The sequence below is a fragment of the Lissotriton vulgaris genome, chromosome 5, assembly GCF_964263255.1.
Source record: "Lissotriton vulgaris chromosome 5, aLisVul1.2, whole genome shotgun sequence".
NCBI classification, from domain to species: Eukaryota; Metazoa; Chordata; class Amphibia; order Caudata; family Salamandridae; genus Lissotriton; species Lissotriton vulgaris.
Window position 1 is genome coordinate 99,249,492 of NC_141693.1, and position 23,589 is coordinate 99,273,080.

The 23,589-nt window shown below is 48.8% G+C and overlaps 1 protein-coding gene across 1 annotated transcript in view; it reads right to left on the reverse strand.

The window, feature by feature from the left end:
- The window catches only part of DAB2IP (DAB2 interacting protein), a 1,377,413-nt gene extending 1,356,720 nt beyond the window's left edge, over positions 1–20,693 (reverse strand). The window contains exon 1 of the mRNA XM_086920966.1: positions 20,567–20,693. The gene's annotated coding sequence lies outside the window, so the exon portion shown is untranslated. The remainder of the gene's footprint in view (positions 1–20,566) is intronic.
- Positions 20,694–23,589: the final 2,896 nt, after the last annotated feature.

The window sequence follows — 23,589 nt, forward strand, 5'->3', positions numbered from 1 at the left end:
CAGGGAGCTTACAGGTAGATTCATCAAAGACCCGTTTTGCGAGTCTTTAATAGCGATTCATAAGGAATCGCTATTACAGACTTGCAAAACGGGATTCATGTAGGAATCGCAAAATAAAATGCGATTCCTACACATTCCTTATTTGCGATTAGCAAATTGCTAATCGCAAATAAGGAATTACTCCCCATTCATTCCTATGGGCCTAAAGGCCCATAGGAATGAATGGGGAGTTATTCCTTAGCTAATCGCAAATAAGATAGCGATTTCAAGGGTGCCAGGGGTGTCTAAAGGACACCCTGTAGCACCCCTGAAATGCAAATTTACACAGGTGTTGCGCACACACATGTCCAAAGGACATGTGTGTGTGTAACATGCAACAGTGAAAAATGCACTAAAGTGCTTTTTTCTATTTTTTCGCAATTTACCACAAAGTCAGACTTCGTGGTAAATAGCGACCAAATATTGCGAATTCGCAATTTCAAATTGGTTAATGAATTGCATTTAAGGAATCTCTAATAGAGATTCCTTAAATCCAATTCCTTGCAAATATGCGATTTCGCAAATAGCGATTTTTGCATTTGGGATGATGAATCCCAAATGCAAAAATTGCACTCGCAAAGGGCCAGATTCTCAGAATCTGGCCCTTTGCGAGCGCAATTTAGCTTGATGAATCTACCTGATAGATCTTACTTACAAGGGGATGCACATGAAGCTAACATTACTTTCTGTACTACATGCTAAAAGGAAATTAAGTCATTGCACAGATCTTGCAAGTGTCAACGGTGATCGTACCTTCAACTACAGGACACCACATGGTAAGCCCACCGTACTGAAGTCTATGTGTTTTTGAGTTGGGCCACCTTACCTGATGCTGTGCTGAATGGCTAAAAATCATTTTGATGGGGCACAACCAACATGTGCTTTCTTAGAAAATGACGCAACTGTTTGTTTTTTTCATTTGTTGTTATGAGTTGCATTGGCAAATTAAAGAAAAGAATTTGCTAAAGCATTTTTTAGGCACAGGTGTGGATAGCAACATGTAGGGTGTGGGCAACACGGAAGGCACGAGCGGGGAAGCAATGCAAGGGCATGCGAAGAGAAGCAACAGAGATGGAGGGGAAGTAACATGGATGGACAGATGGTGGTGGAGATAGGAGAAGCAACAGGAGACACAGAAGGAGGTTGTGGGTGGGGGAAGCAACATGGAGGGTGAAACGATGGAAGTACTACAGAGGGTGAAGAAGCAGTGGGCAAGAAAGCAATGTGGAGGAGTAGGGAGAAACACGCAAGTGAGAAAGCAACTGAAGAGGGTATGAGAGCAAGCTCAACATGGAAAGAAGGGGAGAAGCACAGGAGCGAAAATGAGCATTAGAAAGTGCAGATGGAGAGAAGTATATGAGGGAGACAGCTGGAAAACACATGCACACTCATGGAGTGCTTAGTAAAAAGAATAAAGTAGGGCTTGAAAAGCAAGAAATGAAAGCATAGAAGCTAGACAGTCAAAAGAGACCGTGAAGAGGATGTTCTCCATGGGAGAAACAAACACAAGATGGACTAGCTTGGACACGGATAAGAAGCTGACAAACTGGATTAACGGGAAAGCTAATCAATGGTAAGTAATGGGTGGCCTTGAAGCCCCAGTATATTCCTGGTACGGCCACAATATGTCGTTTACAACCTGACAGTTATGCTGTCTGGTTGGCTCAACCTGCAAATCCAGTATATCAAAATCTTCATGTTTGGAGTCAGTCAAGACCTTTTGATTTTACTCAAATTATATATTTAATATACTGAGAGGGTGTTTCGGCTAGCCCCTGCTAGCCTTTGGTCAGTTGCTGTTCCATCCACATTTTTGTTCCATCTGATACAGCACTCTGTCTGGAACAATTGGACAGCCCACTTCAGCCACTGGCAAACGTCACTGTGATTGATGGCATTCTGTCCTTTCACAAGAAGCACATCCACATGCAAGGTAGTTTCCTTCAGTGCCACATGCTACTATAGGAGTGCGCTCTTTCTGAGACCAAAAGAAATTACGGTTTTAGTCAATTTTAGATATTTGCACAATATTTTGATAGGACACCAAACTGAAGTAGCAGTGCTATTAAAGGTGTTAACAATGCCTTTACTATCTGTGCTCGAGGCAGTTATTACTTGCAAATAATACATACATATAAATACATACTGGCAAAGACCCAGCAGCTTCCCCAACATTACAGTTTTGCCAAACCAATGACAAAACAATCACTGGCAACTGCTACAACTTCTTGCCCTTAGATCAATAACTGTTTTGATGAAATCGACATCGCACAGCCTTCATTAAGACTTAGGGCCATATGTATCAAGCCTTTTGCGATTCGTTAAGGCCGAAATTCGCAGAATTTCGGCCTTAGCGAATCGCAAACAGTCTTTTTTTACTATTTTGAAATGTATGAAAAATTAGCAAAATAAGGAATCACAAAAAATTGTGATTCCTTATTTAGCTTAAGCATTTAAGGAATCGCAATTTTGCGATTCCTTAAATGCTATGTATGAAGCTTTTCGAAATTGCGAATTCAGGTTTAGAAATCGCAAATTACCACCAACTTGTAGTTGGTGGTAATTTGCGATTTCTTGTAAATATGCACAATTGTGCATTTGTGAGGGTGGCAGATGATGCACATACATGCCCATTGGGCATGTATGTGCGCCATATGCACACAAATGTAATTTTCAGGGGTGCAGCAGGGTGTCCTTGAGACACCCCTGCATCCTTGAAATAATTCTCAAATTGCGATTAGCAAATTGCGAATTCGCAAATTGAGAATTATTTCACAGTCATTTCTATGGGCCTCCTGGCCCATAGAAATGAATGGGAAATGATTCCTTCTTTGCGATTTCGCAAATTGTGAATTCGCAAATAAGGAATAATTGGAAATCGCTAAAAAATAGCGATTTTCTACATACATACCATTTTGCGATTTCTAAATACAGATTCCTTAAAAATCGCTATTTAGAAATCGCAAATGGTGATGATGATACATATGGCCCTTAGTGACAACAAAAACAAACTTCGAAACAACAATGTGAGAGTAAATTAGCTCGAAACAGAGTTACTCAGCAGCGACAATATTTCATAACAGAATCACAAAACCGTTCGTTTATTTTTTCAGAAACTGCAAAAGCTGTGAGAGCGCGGTTAGAGCGTTATTAGAATACAAAGAAGTACACAACACGGTGAAAGGCAAGGGGGCCCTGCAGCCCCAGTACCCCCAAGAGTAAACCATTTTTGTATCATACACGTTTGCAAACACTGAAGTAAATTATGTCCCACACAAAAGCAGAATTCTTTTTGTTTCAGAATCACAGACAAGTCAATCAGATGAAGCCCTAAAATACACCCACGAGCAACAGCTCAACTATCTTTATTTCACAAATAGTTGAGCCAAAATTAACAATGTCATGTGTAGAGGAGACCCTAATTACTATTCTCATTTTTTGGTTAATTGTTTAGATTACACCGAGTCTATTGTCCCTGAAGTAAATCCCTTCAATAATACAGGGATTTGAAACGCGTCAGCACTTTTCTTCACAAAGTTCCATGAGGGAAAAACATGAAATGTAGCCCGTAGGCATTATAGGGATAAAAGAGTTAAATGTACATCCCATGAAGACCCTAGAGTATAGCCCCATGGAGTAAGGAACTCGAACAGAATTAGACAAACAGTTGTCACAAACAGAGTTCTTATAAGATATTTAGTTTGACAAATTACAGGCGTAATGTGACTTTTGCTCCTAAAGTAATGTTACGAATGCATGTTTGATCTTTTGTCATGTTTTGAGTTATTAGGATTATCAAATGTTTTTATTTGTTTTGATTATTAAGTGTATCGCTTGTTGTTCAGGCAATTATTCGAATGTTCTTTTAAGTAATGGCAAAGAAATAGCCAGGACCAAAAGAAAAAAAATATTGCTATTGGCCCTCAATCTGCTTAAATAAAAAGCAGAAATCTAAATAAGGTGGTCAGATCTCCTTATTATAAAAAACTTCTCACACCCCATCTGGTCACAAAATATTGGGCGTAACCCGTATTATAATAACAACTTCTTGGGGCAACAGCATCAATGAACTCTGTGGTCGGTGGGATGTGGTCAGGGTGCCAGCTTTAGCGCTGGTGGCGTCCAGAGCGATATTGTTTGTAGGGTCCCCGATTACCTCCTTCTCCATGGATGCCCTCAATGCCACACTCTAATAGTGCCCCTTATCTCGCCAGAGTCCCTCTCACACATGTATTTCATTTGTTTTCTAGTGCTACTCACACAAGTGTAGGGTGTCAGATCACTTTACATCACCTACACATTATACAGAGACAATGAATCTTATTATGTGTGTAAACCAATGCATATGAAATGTTACATAAGACAATAAGGACTACAAGGTGCAGGACTCACAGGCCATCCATACTGGTAGACAGCATATTTTAAGAGTGTTTGGTCTAGAGAACCACAAACTCAGGATTTGAAATGTAACACCGTATTTGAGGTTAGCTTTGCTAATAAGAATTAATTTCTATCCAAACTAACCTTTTTTTAGAAAAATTAGGATAATGACAGCCTGGGGAAAACAATGTTCTGACCAATGCTTTGCAGATTGCGTGCACCTGTTTGAAGCCAGTTCATAGCTCACTGGGCAATATGAGGACTGTAACTTGTGTACTTAAAGTAAAAAAAATTCTCGCAGACAAAAGCAACAACCCACTGAGCTAGCCACATAAAATATAATGCTTTGATCTGCGTGGTTCAGTTCTTTGCAGCTGCCACTAGACAGAACTCCAATCTCTGCCCAGCAGCATCATCAATCACCAGAGTTAGCTTGACATTTTCATTGTTGCTCAACCAGTCTAAAGCTGCTGTTGGTGGGGACTGGGGCCTGTCCATTATCACCCATCCACCAGCCATCTTAAGCTGTTCCATGTCAAATGGGTGAGTATTTCATTCCGCTCAGGAACTTTCTTTAAAGTCTCATCTATACGGTACTACGTTTCCCACAATGCACACAGGCGCAGATGCCCCTGAAGGCAAAGACATCAGGAGTGGGTGGATTCTTCTGCCCTGAGATGGAACATCTTAAGAGTTTTGTAATCCCAAAGTTACTATGACCGCAACTAGTAGGCTAGCAAAAAAAGATGCAGAAGTGATTAGAACAATGAAATGTTGGCAGCTCCATTGAAGACAATGAAGTGTCTCCAGGCTTATAATAGCTGGTAAACACCTCTGTCCAATATTCCAACGTTTGTCTTTCTATTTTCTTCCTTTTTAATTTAGAACATTCTACCCTTTGTGGGTGGAATGTTCTAATAGCCTTGTAGCCCTTCTGCCTCAAGTTATACCAGTTGTTAAAGGCCCTCAGTCTTGTTATAGGCCCTTGCCTTCAAGTCAGACCTATAACTCCGATTCAGGGCCTTTAACAACTATTAGAACATTAGAATGTTGGGAGCTCAATTGAAGACAGTGAAGTGGCTCTGGGCATATAATGGCTGGTATAAGCCTTCTACCCCAACATTCCAACGTTTTTTGTTCTGTTTCTCCCTCTTCAATTTAGAACATTCTGCCCTCAGGGGATAGTATGTTCTAATAGCCTTATAGCCCTTCTTTCTTGAGCTCTACCGGTTATTAGATTCCCTCTTCTTCATAATAGACCCTCACGTATAACTCAGATTCAGGGCCTTTAACAAACAGTAGAGCCCTCCGCAAAGTCCTATAAGACTATATTATGACCTGAATCACATCTCATATTGTTCGCACCCACGGCGAGAATTGCACATGTTCGGAAAATTCATGCTTCTCTCTGGAAATATCATTCATGTTTTTTCAGCCAGCAAGAGAAAAGCCTGGACTAAAAAAATGGCTTTTGGTGCAACTGTGACTGAACCCAAACCGAACCTATTCCATGGCCGCACTATTAGCACTGAAAGCTCATGTAGGCCAGGAGGCACTCAGGACTTTGGAAGCCCTGACTGGGTATGAGTCCTGGACTGAGTCCACCATGGACCCCTGGTGGTACTCACGGGACACTTTTAATCTATACAGGCTTTTCTGCACCTAATTCACTTATTTACATATGTAATTGATACCAAAGAAGCTCTAGGTTGGTTGTAAAAATGCAATGATGAAATAAAGTGTCAAAACAATGAATGCAGGTGTTTGGAATTATTCAATTCAATATTTATTAAAGATTTGGAACTCCTGGGAGGTCACATAAAAATACTTACATATTATTACAAGTAATAAAACCTAACAGAGCTCATTCCACCAATCAGCATACAATTATCAGGGATCTGCTTTAACAAGGTTGGAATTCATTTAAGAGCAGTCAATATTGTCAATTATCCCAGTATGAAGAATACTTAAGGTTTTCAACATTAAAATCGTATACCGAATAAAATCCACAGTGCTGTTTCAACCGGAGGATCAATTTAGAATTAGCAGCAAGTTGAAGGGAATAACAGAGCATCACTTAAAATGTGTAAAGGGCAGTAAGTATCAGTCAGTTCATACGCGGACAAGTCCAAAGTTCAGTTTCAACTAAAATATTCAATTTGGAATTAGCGGCGAAAAAAGGAATAGCTTAAGCAAATCCAACCTGTGCAAATAGCAATTCGTAACAGTAGGTTCATGTGCAAAATACAACCAATATCCTACTTCAATTAAGTTTTGAGGATAACAACAAAAACATAGTGGGAAACGCATCATATCCCTAATGTGCGAAATAGCAGTAAACAGCAACCAATCAGTGTGCAAAATACAAATTGATAAAAGACAAACTACTTATACTTCATAGGAAGATGAGAAACGGGGGGAGATTAGTCCCCCAATTAAAAGAATCGACTGTCCTTCTACAAACCCACCCGACAACTAAGATCGTCCAACCAAGCCCTCGCCGCCGTCCCGCGCATCCGAAAATCCACCATGGGTGGCAGATCCTTCTCCTTCCTAGCTGCCAAGACCTGGAACTCACTCCCCACTCACCTCCGACTTACTCAAAACCACATCTCCTTCAGAAAAGAACTTAAAACCTGGCTATTCGACAAATAATGTACCCCTTCCCCAAGCGCCTTGAGACCCTCTGGGTGAGCAGTGCGCTATACAAATTCCCGAACTTGAACTTAAGATTTAAAATATATTCATAGACTCCTTAAAATAATTAAAAACTTTTACACATACTGCTTCTTTTTTGTCAAAAGAGATAGTCTCGGGCTGATGCTACATTTTTAACCCAATTTTGTAAAAACATCGGCCGAAGCCAACGATGACGACTTGAGGCCGAAACTGGACAAGCAAACAAAACATGGTCCAGGGTCTGAATGCTCAGCTTACACAAGTTACAAGTTTTTCCATTATTCAAATTCAGGGACAAGTCGCTGTTAAATCATTTAAAAGGTATAAGATTCATGGGACATAAAATGAGAAACTTCGAATTCTGTGTTCTAATTTCCAAAATAAGTATTTTTGTGCAATTCTCAGTGAGTTTGTACTGGCTATTAGTTTTAGTCTTTCTTTAGAATTTCTAAATTTAATATCTCAATTAAAGCTAATTTTGTCACTTAAGAAGAGATTTAAATCCTGATGTTGGGAGTGTTAACACTGATTCTTCTTGTATACCAAAGGTTTTTAGTGCCAAAGAGAAATCACGGTAAAAAAGTGATTACCTACCTTAACATCGAAAATTTCGTAACGCACAAAACCTCTTAGTGTATCTGGCTCGCTATTTTTTTCCCTATATCCCCAGCGTAGAACCCTGGATAAACCTTGGAAAGATTACCTTATCAAAAAAGTAACCAGTGACAATCACATTTACCCTGAGATTTAGACTACAATAAATCGCTGATCCCCAGAGTCCCCTGAGGTCTAGAGGCTGGACATGTCTATGTGAGCACCAGAGACACACCTCTCAAATTCGTTGAGACCTACAGAATAGCACAGATTTCTGACTCTCATGACTCATCCCATTTACAGTTCCCCGAGGCCTCAGGTTCCAAATACTTAGAGTTCTTTGAGAGTTACCGAAAAAGACGCAGCTCTGAGTTTCAGGGTCTACACGCAACCATACAGTTCATTGGGAGTTACAGATCTCTGAGCGTCAGGGTCCATTCCCTTAGAGGTAATTGAGAGCTACTGAACAGACACAGATCTTAGAGGCTCATGGCTGAAGTCTTCAGAGTTCCCTGAGACTTACAGGATACTTCTTAGCCTTTGGACCAGCCCCTAAGACATCATTGAGATTTACAGACTATGCACACGTCTCCGAGCCTCAGGGACCAGCCCATTAGAGTTCATTCAGAGTTACACAGACTTTGCATACGTCTCTGAGCCTCAGGGACAAGCCCCTAAGACATCATTGAGAGTTACAGACTATGCACACGTCTCCGAGCCTCGGGGACCAGCCCCTTAGAGTTCATTGAGAGTTACAGACTATGCACACGTCTCCGAGCCTCGGCGACCAGCGCCTTAGAGTTCATTGAGAGTTACAGACTATGCACATGTCTACGAGCCTCGAGGACCAGCCCCTTAGAGTTCATTGAGATTTACAGACTATGCACACGTCTCCGAGCCTCGGCGACCAGCCCCTTAGAGTTCATTGAGAGTTACAGACTATGCACACGTCTCCGAGCCTCGGGGACCAGCCCCTTAGAGTTCATTGAGATTTACAGACTATGCACACGTCTCCGAGCCTCGGCGACCAGCCCCTTATAGTTCATTGAGAGTTACAGACTATGCACACGTCTCCGAGCCTCGGGGACCAGCCCCTTAGAGTTCATTGAGATTTACAGACTATGCACACGTCTCCGAGCCTCGGGGACCAGCCCCTTAGAGTTCATTCAGAGTTACACAGACTTTGCATACGTCTCTGAGCCTCAGGGACAAGCCCCTAAGACATCATTGAGAGTTACAGACTATTCAAACGTCTCCGAGCCTCGGCGACCAGCGCCTTAGAGTTCATTGAGAGTTACAGACTATGCACACATCTCCGAGCCTCGGGGACCAGCCCCTTAGAGTTCATTGAGAGTTACAGACTATGCACACGTCTCCGAGCCTCGGCGACCAGCGCCTTAGAGTTCATTGAGAGTTACAGACTATGCACACGTCTACGAGCCTCGAGGACCAGCCCCTTAGAGTTCATTGAGATTTACAGATTATGCACACGTCTCCGAGCCTCGGCGACCAGCCCCTTAGAGTTCATTGAGAGTTACAGACTATGCACACGTCTCCGAGCCTCGGGGACCAGCCCCTTAGAGTTCATTGAGATTTACAGACTATGCACACGTCTCCGAGCCTCGGCGACCAGCCCCTTAGAGTTCATTGAGAGTTACAGACTATGCACACGTCTCCGAGCCTCGGGGACCAGCCCCTTAGAGTTCATTGAGATTTACAGACTATGCACACGTCTCCGAGCCTCGGGGACCAGCCCCTTAGAGTTCATTGAGATTTACAGACTGTGCACACGTCTCCGAGCCTCGGGGACCAGCCCCTTAGAGTTCATTGAGATTTACAGACTATGCACACGTCTCCGAGCCTCGGCGACCAGCGCCTTAGAGTTCATTGAGAGTTACAGACTATGCACACGTCTCCGAGCCTCGGGGACCAGCCCCTTAGAGTTCATTGAGAGTTACGGACTATGCACACGTCTCCGAGCCTCGGTGACCAGCGCCTTAGAGTTCATTGAGATTTACAGAATATGCACATGTCTCCGAGCCTCAGGGACAAGCAACCTAAGACATCATTGAGAGTTACAGACTATGCACACGTCTCCAAGCCTCGGGGACCAGCCCCTAAGACATCATTGAGAGTTACAGACTATGCACACGTCTCCAAGCCTCGGGGACCAGCCCCTTAGAGTTCATTGAGATTTACAGACTATGCACACGTCTCCGAGCCTCGGCGACCAGCCCCTTAAGAGTTCATTGAGATTTACAGACTATGCACACATCTCCAAGCCTCGGGGACCAGCCCCTTAGAGTTCATTGACATTTACAGACTATGCACACGTCTCTGAGCCTCAGGGACAAGCAACCTAAGACATCATTGAGAGTTACAGACTATGCACACGTCTCCAAGCCTCGGGGACCAGCCCCTAAGACATACTGGATTCAGGATTCAGGAGGGTCAGTGGCAGTGATCCTCCTGGATCTGAGCGCAGCCTTCGACACAGTCAACCACCGTGTCCTTTTACATCGACTGGCGGATGCAGGACTTACCGGGACGGTACTCAGTTGGATTGAATCCTTCCTTACAGGGCGCACGTTCCAAGTGTGGGACGACAATCACCACTCGTCCACCCTTCCACTCACAAGCGGTGTCCCTCAGGGCTCTTCCCTGAGCCCGACGCTTTTTAATGCATATATGGCCCCCCTTGAGGACGTGGTGACACCATTTGACATAAAAATGGTAAGCTATGCTGACGACACTCAGCTGGTCGTCTCCTTATCCCAACTGATCGACCACCCAGAAAACCTGACCAATTGTCTCACAGAAATCCACAACTGGATGAATCACTCATCATTAAAACTAAATGGGTCAAAGACGGAGGTGATGCTCCTGGGGAAACAATGGACGACCATCCCTCCAGCACTTTGGCCCGACGTGTTCGGGGAAATTCCCCCCCCCCCCCCCGAAGCGTGAAATTAAGACACTCGGTGTGTGGCTCGAACCAGAGCTTTCTATGAAGACACAAGCAGCTAAAACTTCGGGCACCTGCTTCGGGCTCATGCGCACGACCCGCAAGATTCTCCCCTTACTGCCACCTACTTCCAGGAAACTGCTTATCCAGGGACTAGTACTATCTCGCCTAGACTACAGCAATTTGGTTTACCTGGGAGCCCCTGAAGCCACCCTGACGAAACTCCAGCGGACACAGAACGCTGCAGCACGCCTGCTCACCAACCTCCCCTCCAGAATGTCCGCCAAGCCGGCCCTCAAAGCTCTGCACTGGCTCCCTGTGCGCCAAAGGGTGCAATTCAAAGCCATGTGCACGACACATAAGCTGATCAACGGATCTGGCCCGGCGATCCTTAGCAACATGATCACCCCCTACACAGCACCCAGATCCCTACGATCCCAGAATGAGAACCTGGCCAACACTCCTAGATTCAAAAGGACTCGCACAGGAGGACGACGATTCTCCGTTCAAGCAGCTGCTGGATGGAACGCTCTTCCTCGCTCCCTCAGACTTGAACCTAACTACCTGGTATTTCGCAACAAATTAAAGACACACCTATTCCCTAAATAGAGTCCCTCAATAAGTGTCTCTCCTCTCTCCCTCCCCCTCAACAGGATCACAATTCTTATAGCGCGGGGATGCCCTTGGGTCACCAGGCGCTTTAGAAATCGTTATTAAATTAAATTAAATTAAATTAAATCATTGAGAGTTACAGACTATGCACACGTCTCCAAGCCTCGGGGACCAGCCCCTTAGAGTTCATTGAGATTTACAGACTATGCACACGTCTCCAAGCCTCGGGGACCAGCCCCTTAGAGTTCATTGAGAGTTACAGGCTATGCACACGTCTCCGAGCCTCGGGGACCAGCCCCTTAGAGTTAATTGAGATTTACAGACTATGCACACGTCTCCGAGCCTCAGGGACAAGCAACCTAAGACATCATTGAGAGTTACAGACTATGCACACGTCTCCGAGCCTCGGGGACCAGCCCCTTAGAGTTCATTGAGATTTACAGACTATGCACACGTCTCCGAGCCTCAGGGACCAGCCCCTAAGACATCATTGAGAGTTACAGACTATACACACGTCTCCGAGCCTCATTGAGATTTACAGACTATGCACACTTCTCCCGGGCTCAGGGACCAACCCCTTGGAGTTCATTGAGAGTTACAGACTATGCACACGTCTTTGAGGCTCGGGGACTAGGCCCTTAGAATTTGTTCAGAGTTACAGACTATGCACACGTCTCCGAGCCTCAGGGACTAGACCCTAAGACATCATTGAGAGTTACAGACTATGCACACGTCCCTGAGCCTCAGGGACCAGCCCCTAAGAGATCATTGAGAGTTACATACTATGCACATGTCTCCTAGCCTCATTGAGATTTACAGACTATGCACACGTCTCCGAGCCTCAGGGACCAGCCCCTAAAACATCATAGAGAGTTACAGACTATGCACACGTCCCTGAGCCTCAGGGACTAGCCCCTGAGAGAACATTGAGAGTTACAGAACATGCACGCGTCCCTGAGCCTCAGGGACCAGCCCCTAAGACATCATTGAGAGTTACAGACTATGCACACGTCTCTGAGCCTCAGGGACTAGCCCCTAAGACATCATAGAGAGTTACTGACTATGCACACGTCCCTGAGCCTCAGGGACCAGCCCCTAAGACATCATTGAGAGTTGCCGACTATGCACAGGTATCCGAGCCTCAGGGACCAGCCCCTAAGACATCATTGAGAGTTACAGACAATGCACACGCCCCTGAGCTTCAGGGACCAGCCCCTAAGAGATCATTGAGAGTTACATACTATGCACACACCTCCGAGCCTCAGGGACTAGCCCCTAAGACATCATTGAGAGTTACTGACTATGCACATGTCCCGGAGCCTCAGGGACCAGCCCCTAAGACATCATTGAGATTTACAGACTATGCACACGCCTCCGAGCCTCAGGGACTAGCCCCTAAGACATCATTGAGAGTTACTGACTATGCACACATCTCCAAGCCTCGTGGACCAGCCCCTTAGAGTTCATTGAGAGTTACATACTATGCACATGTCTCCGAGCCTCATTGAGATTTACAGACTATGCACACGTCTCCGAGCCTCAGGGACCAGCCCCTTAGAGTTCATAGAGATTTACTGACTATGCACACGTCCCTGAGCCTCAGGGACTAGCCCCTAAGAGATCATTGAGAGTTACAGAACATGCACGCGTCCCTGAGCCTCAGGGACCAGCCCCTAAGACATCATTGAGAGTTACAGACTATGCACACGTCCCTGAGCCTCAGGGACTAGCCCCTAAGACATCATAGAGAGTTACTGACTATGCACACGTCCCTGAGCCTCAGGGACCAGCCCCTAAGACATCATTGAGAGTTACAGACTATGCACACGTCCCTGAGCCTCAGGGACCAGCCCCTAAGACATCATTGAGAGTTACAGACTATGCACACATCCCTGAGCCTCAGGGACTAGCCCCTAAGAGATCATTGAGAGTTACATACTATGCACACGCCTCCGAGCCTCAGGGACTAGCCCCTAAGACATCATTGATAGTTACAGACTATGCACATGTCTCTGAGCCGCAGGGACCAGCCCCTAAGAGATCATTGAGAGTTACAGACTATGCACACGTATCTGAGCCTCATGGACCAGCCCCTAAGACATCATTGAGAGTTACAGACTATGCACTCGTCTCCAAGCCTCGGGGACCAGTCCCTTAGACTTCATTGAGAGTTACAGACTATGCACACGCCTCCGAGCCTCAGGGACCAGTCCTCTAGAGTTCATTGAGAGTTACAGACTATGCACACATCCCTGAGCCTCAGGGACCAGTCCCCTAGAGTTCATTGAGAGTTACAGACTATGCACACGTCCCTAAGCCTCAGGGACCAGCCCCTAAGACATCCTTGAGAGTTACAGACTATGCACACGCCTCCGAGCCTCAGGGACTAGCCCCTAAGACATCATTGAGAGTTACTGACTATGCACACGTCCCTGAGCCTCAGGGACTAGCCCCTAAGAGATCATTGAGAGTTACAGAACATGCACGCGTCCCCGAGCCTCAGGTCGAGCCCCTAAGAGATCATTGAGAGTTACATACTATGCACACACCTCCGAGCCTCAGGGACTAGCCCCTAAGACATCATTGAGAGTTACTGACTATGCACACGTCCCTGAGCCTCAGGGACCAGCCCCTAAGACATCATTGAGATTTACAGACTATGCACACGCCTCCAAGCCTCAGGGACTAGCCCCCAAGACATCATTGAGAGTTACTGACTATGCACACATCTCCAAGCCTCGTGGACCAGCCCCTTAGAGTTCATTGAGAGTTACATACTATGCACATGTCTCCGAGCCTCATTGAGATTTACAGACTATGCACACGTCTCCGATCCTCAGGGACCAGCCCCTTAGAGTTCATAGAGATTTACTGACTATGCACACGTCCCTGAGCCTCAGGGACTAGCCCCTAGGAGATCATTGAGAGTTACAGAACATGCACGCGTCCCTGAGCCTCAGGGACCAGCCCCTAAGACATCATTGAGAGTTACTGACTATGCACACGTCCCTGAGCCTCAGGGACTAGCCCCTAAGACATCATAGAGAGTTACTGACTATGCACACGTCCCTGAGCCTCAGGGACCAGTCCCTAAGACATCATTGAGAGTTACAGACTATGCACACGTCCCTGAGCCTCAGGGACCAGCCCCTAAGACATCATTGAGAGTTACAGACTATGCACACATCCCTGAGCCTCAGGGACTAGCCCCTAAGAGATCATTGAGAGTTACATACTATGCACACGCCTCCGAGCCTCAGGGACTAGCCCCTAAGACATCATTGAGAGTTACTGACTATGCACATGTCTCCGAGCCTCAGGGACCAGCCCCTAAGAGATCATTGAGAGTTACAGACTATGCACACGTCCCTGAGCCTCAGGGACCAGCCCCTAAGACATCATTGAGAGTTACAGACTATGCACACATCCCTGAGCCTCAGGGACTAGCCCCTAAGAGATCATTGAGAGTTACAGACTATGCACACGCCTCCGAGCCTCAGGGACCAGCCCCTAAGACATAATTGATAGTTACAGACTATGCACATGTCTCTGAGCCTCAGGGACCAGCCCCTAAGAGATCATTGAGAGTTACAGACTATGCACACGTATCCGAGCCTCATGGACCAGCCCCTAAGACATCATTGAGAGTTACAGACTATGCACTTGTCTCCAAGCCTCGGGGACCAGCCCCTTAGAGTTCATTGAGAGTTACAGACTATGCACACGCCTCCGAGCCTCAGGGACCAGTCCTCTAGAGTTCATTGAGAGTTACAGACTATGCACACGTCCCTGAGCCTCAGGGACCAGCCCCTTGGAGTTCATTGAGAGTTACAGACTATGCACACGTCCCTGAGCCTCAGGGACCAGTCCCCTAGAGTTCATTGAGAGTTACAGACTATGCACACGTCCCTGAGCCTCAGGGACCAGCCCCTAAGACATCATTGAGAGTTACAGACTATGCACACGCCTCCGAGCCTCAGGGACTAGCCCCTAAGACATCATTGAGAGTTACTGACTATGCACACGTCCCTGAGCCTCAGGGACCAGCCCTAAGACATCATTGAGAGTTACTGACTATACACACGCCTCCGAGCCTCAGGGTCGAGCCCCTAAGAGATCATTGAGAGTTACAGACTATGCACATGTCTCCAAGTCTCAGGGACCAGCCCCTAAGACATCATTGAGAGTTACTGACTATGCACACGCCTCCGAGCCTCAGGGTCTAGCCCCTTAGAGTTCATTGAGAGTTACAGACTATGCACACGTCCCTGAGCCTCAGGGACCAGCCCCCCTAGAGTTCATTGAGAGTTACAGGCTATGCACACGTCCCTGAATCTCAGGGACCAGCCCCTAAGACATCATTGAGAGTTACAGACTATGCACACGCCTTGGAGCCTCAGGGACTAGCCCCTAAGAGATCATTGAGAGTTACAGACTATGCACACGCCTCCGAGCCTCAGGGACCAGCCCCTTAGACATCATTGAGAGTTACAGACTATGCACACGTCCCTGAGCCTCAGGGACCAGCCCCTAAGACATCATTGAGAGTTACTGACTATGCACACGCCTCCGAGCCTCAGGGACCAGTCCTCTAGAGTTCATTGAGAGTTACAGACTATGCACACGCCTCCGAGCCTCAGGGACTAGCCCCTAAGACATCATTGAGAGTTACAGACTATGCACATGTCTCCAAGTCTCAGGGACCAGCCCCTAAGAGATCATTGAGAGTTACAGACTATGCACACGTCCCTGAGCCTCAGGGACTAGCCCCTAAGAGATCATTGAGAGTTACAGACTATGCACACGTATCCGAGCCTCAGGGACCAGCCCCTTAGACATCATTGAGAGTTACAGACTATGCACACGTCCCTGAGCCTCAGGGACCAGCCCCTAAGACATCATTGAGAGTTACTGACTATGCACACGCCTCCGAGCCTCAGGGACTAGCCCCTTAGACATCATTGAGAGTTACAGACTATGCACATGTCTCCAAGTCTCAGGGACCAGCCCCTAAGAGATCATTGAGAGTTACAGACTATGCACACGTCCCTGAGCCTCAGGGACTAGCCCCTAAGAGATCATTGAGAGTTACAGACTATGCACACGCCTCCGAGCCTCAGGGACTAGCCCCTAAGACATCATTGAGAGTTACTGACTATGTGCACGTCCCTGAGCCTCAGGGACCAGCCCCTAAGACATCATTGAGAGTTACTGACTATGCACACGTCCCTGAGCCTCAGGGTCTAGCCCCTAGGAGATCATTGAGAGTTACAGACTATGCACACGTATCCGAGCCTCAGGGACCAGCCCCTAAGAGATCATTGAGAGTTACAGACTATGCACATGTATCCGAGCCTCAGGGACCAGCCCCTAAGACATCATTGAGAGTTACTGACTATGCACACGTCCCTGAGCCTCAGGGACCAGCCCCTAAGACATCATTGAGAGTTACTGACTATGCACACACCTCCGAGCCTCGTGGACCAGCCCCTTAGAGTTCATTGAGAGTTACATACTATGCACATGTCTCCGAGCCTCATTGAGATTTACAGACTATGCACACGTCTCCGAGCCTCAGGGACCAGCCCCTTAGAGTTCATAGAGATTTACTGACTATGCACACGTCCCTGAGCCTCAGGGACTAGCCCCTAAGAGATCATTGAGAGTTACAGAACATGCACGCGTCCCCGAGCCTCAGGGTCGAGCCCCTAAGAGATCATTGAGAGTTACATACTATCCACACACCTCCGAGCCTCAGGGACTAGCCCCTAAGACATCATTGAGAGTTACTGACTATGCACACGTCCCTGAGCCTCAGGGACCAGCCCCTAAGACATCATTGAGAGTTACTGACTATGCACACGCCTCCGAGTCTCAGGGTCTAGCCCCTAAGAGATCATTGAGAGTTACAGACTCTGCACACGTCCCTGAGCCTCAGGGACCAGCCCCTAAGACATCATTGAGAGTTACTGACTATGGACACGTCTCCGCGCCTCAGGGACCAGCCCCTTGGAGTTCATTGAGAGTTACTGACTATGCACACGCCTCCGAGCCTTAGAGTCTAGCCCCTTAGAGTTAATTGAGAGTTACAGACTATGCACACGCCTCTGAGCCTCAGGGTTTAGCCCCTTAGAGTTAATTGAGAGTTACAGACTATGCACACGTCCCTGAGCCTCAGGGACCAGCCCCTAAGACATCATTGAGAGTTACAGACTATGCACACGTCCCTGAGCCTCAGGGACCAGCCCCTAAGACATCATTGAGAGTTACAGACTATGCACACGTCTCCGAGTCTCAGGGAGCAGCCCCTAAGAGATCATTGAGAGTTACAGACTATGCACACGTCCCTGAGCCTCAGGGACTAGCCCCTAAGACATCATTGAGAGTTACAGACTATGCGCACGTCTCCGAGCCTCAGGGACCAGCCCCTAAGACATCATTGAGAGTTACTGACTATGCACACGTCCCTGAGCCTCAGGGACCAGCCCCTAAGACATCATTGAGAGTTACAGACTATGCACACGTCCCTGAGCCTCAGGGACTAGCCTCTAAGACATCATTGAGAGTTACAGACTATGCGCACGTCTCCGAGCCTCAGGGACCAGCCCCTAAGACATCATTGAGAGTTACAGACTATGCACACGTCCCTGAGCCTCAGGGACTAGCCCCTAAGACATCTTTGAGAGTTACAGACTATGCGCACGTCTCCGAGCCTCAGGGACCAGCCCCTAAGACACCATTGAGAGTTACAGGCCAGACACAGGGCCCAGCTCTTTAGATTTCCCTGACAGTTGCAGTCTAGAAGCAGATTTATGAACCTAGCGGACCCTTCGCAGTTTTCAGGCGTGACATGCGTCACGGGAATAAACCCCTTTGATGTATCCTCACAGCTTCAGTCATGGGCCCTGAAGTCATATAGGGCCGGCTATAAACTAAGACTCTCCCTGTGGCCGTTTACCTGCTTGCATCACAGGCTAAACTATTCACTAGTTACATTGTTGCCATTTTTAAAATCTGATTACTGTCTGCTCTTTGCAACTGCTGATTATCAGATGCACGAGGCACCTTGATATTATCTGGGTGAAATGTATCGGAAATAGACAGCTGCAGACGTGACATCACCAGCTGGGAACACGATCGAATCTAGCCTGGGTGACTTTTTAAGCAAGTTCTTCTGCCTCGCAGCGCCCTCCTTGCCCCACAGCGTCCTCCTTGCCCCACAGCGCCCTCCTTGCCCCACAGCGCCCTCCTTGCCCCACAGCGCCCTCCTTGCCCCACAGCGCCCTCCTTGCCCCACAGCACCTTCCCGCCCCACAGCACCACCCCACAGCACCTTCCCGCCTCACATCGCTGCTTTCTCCTCGCCCCACAGCAACCACCCAACCTCACAGCATCCTCGTTGCCCCACAGCACCCACCCAACCTCACAGCCTATTACTCGCCTCACAGCACCCACCCAAACTCACAGCCTCCTCCTCGCCCACAGCACCCACCCAACCTCACAGCCTCCTCCTCCCCCACAGCACCCTCCCCACCTCACAGCCTCCTCCTCGCCCACAGCACCCTCCCCACCTCACAGCCTCCTCCTCGCCCCACAGCACCCTCCCCACCTCACTGCCTCCTCCTCGCCCACAGCACACTCCCCACCTCACAGCCTCCTCCTCGCCCCACAGCACCCTCCCCACCTCACAGCCTCCTCTCTATTCCACAGCACACTCCCCACCTCACAGCCTCCTCCTCGCCCCACAGCACCCTCCCCACCTCACAGCCTCCTCTCTATTCCACAGCACACTCCCCACCTCACAGCCTCCTCCTCGCCCCACAGCAAACTCCCCACCTCACAGCCTCCTCTCTATTCCACAGCACACTCCCCACCTCACAGCCTCCTCCTCGCCCCACAGCACCCTCCCCACCTCACAGCCTCCTCTCTATTCCACAGCACCCTCCCCGCCCCACAGCCTCCTCCTCGCCCCACAGCACCCTCCCCACCTCACAGCCTCCTCTCTATTCCACAGCACCCTCCCCGCCCCACAGCACCCTCCTCGCAGCACAGCACCTTCCCCACCTTACAGCCTCCTCCTCGCCCCACAGCTCCCTCCCAGCCCCACAGCTCCCTTCCCGCATCACCCTCCCTGCTCCACATCACCCTCCCTGCTCCACAGCACCCTCCCTGCCCCACAGCACCCTCCCTGCCCCACAGCACCCTCCTCGCATAAGAAGATCAGACAGGATAACATTGCCTGCACCCAGATCCGCGGAGCTCCCTGATCGAATTCAAAATCTTTTTATAGATACTTACATATCTATAATCACTGACACAGACACACTGGTTCTACACCACATACATGTTGACGAGTCGCGCCATGTCGTTAAGGGTGCAGTGCTCCAGTCCGGGCTTTTGTTTTATTACCACATGCATTCTGGTACTTGTAGTCTCACATTCACGCCAGTGAAGCTCATTTGACAATATTTAAACTCCCGTTGGGCAGTGGTTTGTAAAAGGGAAGCCGAAGGCAGGACCATTGCATTCTTGGCGAAGTGGAGTCACCTGGTGACCTTAGAAAAATAATGAAGTATTGATCAGTGTGCATGTGTGTCGACGAAGTGCATGTGATGGCTGGGCGGGTGTGTAGGGGAGACATGCAGATCAATGCAGATAGCGATAGATAGATAGATAGATGCAAGTATTTGTAGGATAGTAGGACACACGAGTCGTACAAGATACATAGATAATTAAACAGAGGAGTCGATGTGACAGGGAGCAGTGACCCGTGTTGCATCAGTGACCCCCAGTGCATGTTTTGAGTTGCCCCTCGCATGCTTTGCAGTTGATTGCGTTGTGTGTGCATCGACGCACACATTCCATTTGCATGTTATAAACTACGGTCAAAGTAATAATTTTCGATATATACAGTTTCTTGGCCACACATCTATAGTAATTCCCCAGAATCTACATTAAACATTAAAAAACGCATCCATGTGAAACTAGGTTGGACCACTTTCCAATGTAACCAGGAACCTGTCTCCGCGCTGCCATATGTTCCACTTGTAGCGCTGCGCAGGACTTAACGTGCTTCGCAACACTTTGGCGCTTGTCCGAACAGCATCATCCGTGATCCCGCACACAGTGCAAGCTCTAAACCTGCAGTCTGATACAAAATGCTAGTGTTCAACTTTACAAAGAGCCCCGAGGTGCAGAAGGGGGAGTGGGACCCCAGCGGGCGGGATCGACAAGCAGTCGCATGCCTGCAGCTGCCGACGTGCAATGCACATGTTCGCTGCGTGCACACGGCCTTACCTTCAGCGGCGGCCGGGGTCTGCGCACTCCAAGGTCGGGGGGTCCTTCCCGCATTCCATGCCGGCTCCTGGGTCCCCAATCAACAAGTTGCCTTGACATGCGCCGGCTCCCCTGCGCCCCTCTGCCCGGCGCCCTCTGGAGCGCGGGGGGCTGGGGTCTCGGACGCCCCCGGTTCAAGAAGCCCAGAATCCAGATCCCAACGTGCGCAGGACGAGGAGGCGTGGGCGGCGCGTCGGTGGTCGCAGCCCGCGCTACAGGAGTCCCCTCCCAGGCAGGTCGGCTGCGGGACTCCCGAACTCCTCCACAGCAGATGGCATCCCGGCCTCACGCCTCAGCCTCCAATCAGGCGCAGCCCTGGAGGCCGGCCCTCCTCCCGGCCAGCCCTGCCCGGCGCTCGCAGCAGAGCGGCCCCGAGATGGATGACTGCAGAGCGCAGACAATAGCAGGCATGGCGTGCAGATAGCGGAGCCTTCGGGCCAGACACCGAGGAGGCGCACCGACAGGGAAACAACTTGTGCACACCAGAACTCCAACAACCAACCACTCATGGTAGAGCACCGACAGAGTGCAACAACTCGTGCACACCAGGGCTCCCACAACCAACCACTCAGGGTAGAGCACTGACAGAGAGGAACAACTCGTGCACACCAGGGCTCCCACAACAACCAACCACTCAGGGAAAAGCACTGACAGACAGGAACAACTCGTGCACAACAGGGCTCCCACAACCAACCACTCAGGGAAAAGCACTGACAGAGAGGAACAACTCGTGCACAACAGGGCTCCCACAACCAACCACTCAGGGAAAAACACTGACAGAGAGGAACAACTCGTGCACAACAGGGCTCCCACAACCAACCACTCAGGGCAGAGCACCGACAGAGTGCAACAACTCGAGCGCACCAGAACTCCAACAACCAAACACTCAGGGTAGTGCACCGACAGAGTGCAACAACTCGTGCACACCAGCACTTTAGCAAGCAGCCACTCAAGGTAGAGCACCGACAAATCATGCACACCAGGGCTCCCACAACCAACTACTCAGGGTAGAGCACCGACAGAGTGCAACAACTCGTGCACACCAGGGCTCCCACAACCAACCGCTCAGGGCAGAGCACCCACAGAGTGCAACAACTCGTGCATACCAGGACTACCTACCACAACCAAAAACTCAGGGTAGAGCACCGACAGAGTGCAACAACTCAGGCAAACCAGGGCTCCCACAACCAACCACTCAGGGAAGATCACCGACAGCGTGCAACAACTCGAGCACACCAGGGCTCCCACAACCAACCACTCAGGGTAGAGCACCGACAGAGTGGAACAACTCGTGCACACCAGGGCTCCCACAGCCAACAACTCAGGGTAGAGCACCAACAGAGTGCAACGACTCGTGCATACCAGGACTACCTACCACAACCAACCACTCAGGGTAGAGCACCGACAGAGTGCAACAACTTGTGCATACCAGGACAACCTACCACAACCAACCACTCAGGGTAGAGCACCGACAGAGTGCAACAACTCGTGCATACCAGGACTACCTACCACAACCAACCACTCAGGGTAGAGCACCGACAGAGTGCAACAACTCGTGCACACCAGGGCTCCCACAACCAACCACTCTGGGTAGAGCACCGAAAGAGTGCAAAAACTCATGCATTCCAGGGCTACCACAACCAACCACTCGGGGTAGAGCACCGACAGAGTGCAACAACTCGTGCACACCAGGACTCCCACAACCAAACCCACTGCCAGCGCACCGACAGAGTGCAACAACTCGTGCACACTAGGGCTCCCACAATGAACCACTCAGGGTAGAGCACCGATAGGGGAACAACTCGTGCACACCAGGGCTCCCACAACCAACCACTCAAGATAGAGCACGACAGAGTGCAACAACTCGTGCACACCAGGGCTCCCACAACCAACCACTCAGGGTAGAGCACCGAAAGGGGAAACAACTCGTGCAAACCAGGGCTCCCACAACCAACCACTCAAGATAGAGCACCGACAGAGTGCAAAAACTCATGCACACCAGGGCTCCCAAAACCAACCACTCAAGATAGAGCACCGACAGAGTGCAACAACTCGTGCACACCAGGGCTCCCACAACCAACCACTCAAGATAGAGCACCGAAAGAGTGCAAAAACTCATGCACACCAGGGCTCCCACAACCAACCACTCAGGGTAGAGCACCGACAGGGGAAACAACTTGTGCACACCAGGACTCCCACAACCAACCACTCAGGAAGCGCACCAACAGAGTGCAACAACTCGTGCACACCAGGACTCCCACAACCAACCACTCAAGATAGAGCACCAACAGAGTGCAACAACTCGTGCTCACCAGGGCTACCACAACAAACCACTCGGGGAAGCACACCAACAGAGTTCAACACCACATGCACACCAGGGCTACAACAACAGACCATTCAGGGAAGCACACAGACCGAGTAGAACAACTTGTGAACGCCAGGAATTTAACAACCAACCACTCTCGGTAGTGCACTAATACATTGAAACAACACAGGCAGGCAGAGCAGTGCTTCTACAGCAAGCCACTCAGCCAAGCACACTGACAGACTTAAGAACCCATGCACCAGGGCTACCACAACCAAGCACTCAGGGTAGTGCACTAACACAGTGCAACACCACAGGCAGGTAGAGCAGGGCTACTAGAGACAACCACTCAGCCAAGCATGGTGACAGACTGTAACAACCCATGCAGCAAGGCTACCAAAACAACCACTCAAAGAAGCGCACTGACAGAGTACAATAACACATGCACACCAGGACTTTAACAACCAACCACTCAGGCACTGCACTGACAGCGTACAACAACTCATGCACACCAAGACTTTAACAATCAACTACTCAGGTTAGTGCACTAACAGTGTACGTACAACAACTTATGTACACAAAGACTTTAACAACCAACCACTCAGGGTAGTGCACTGACAGCGTACAACAACTCGTGCACACCAAGTTTTAACAATCAACCACTCAGGGTAGTGAACTG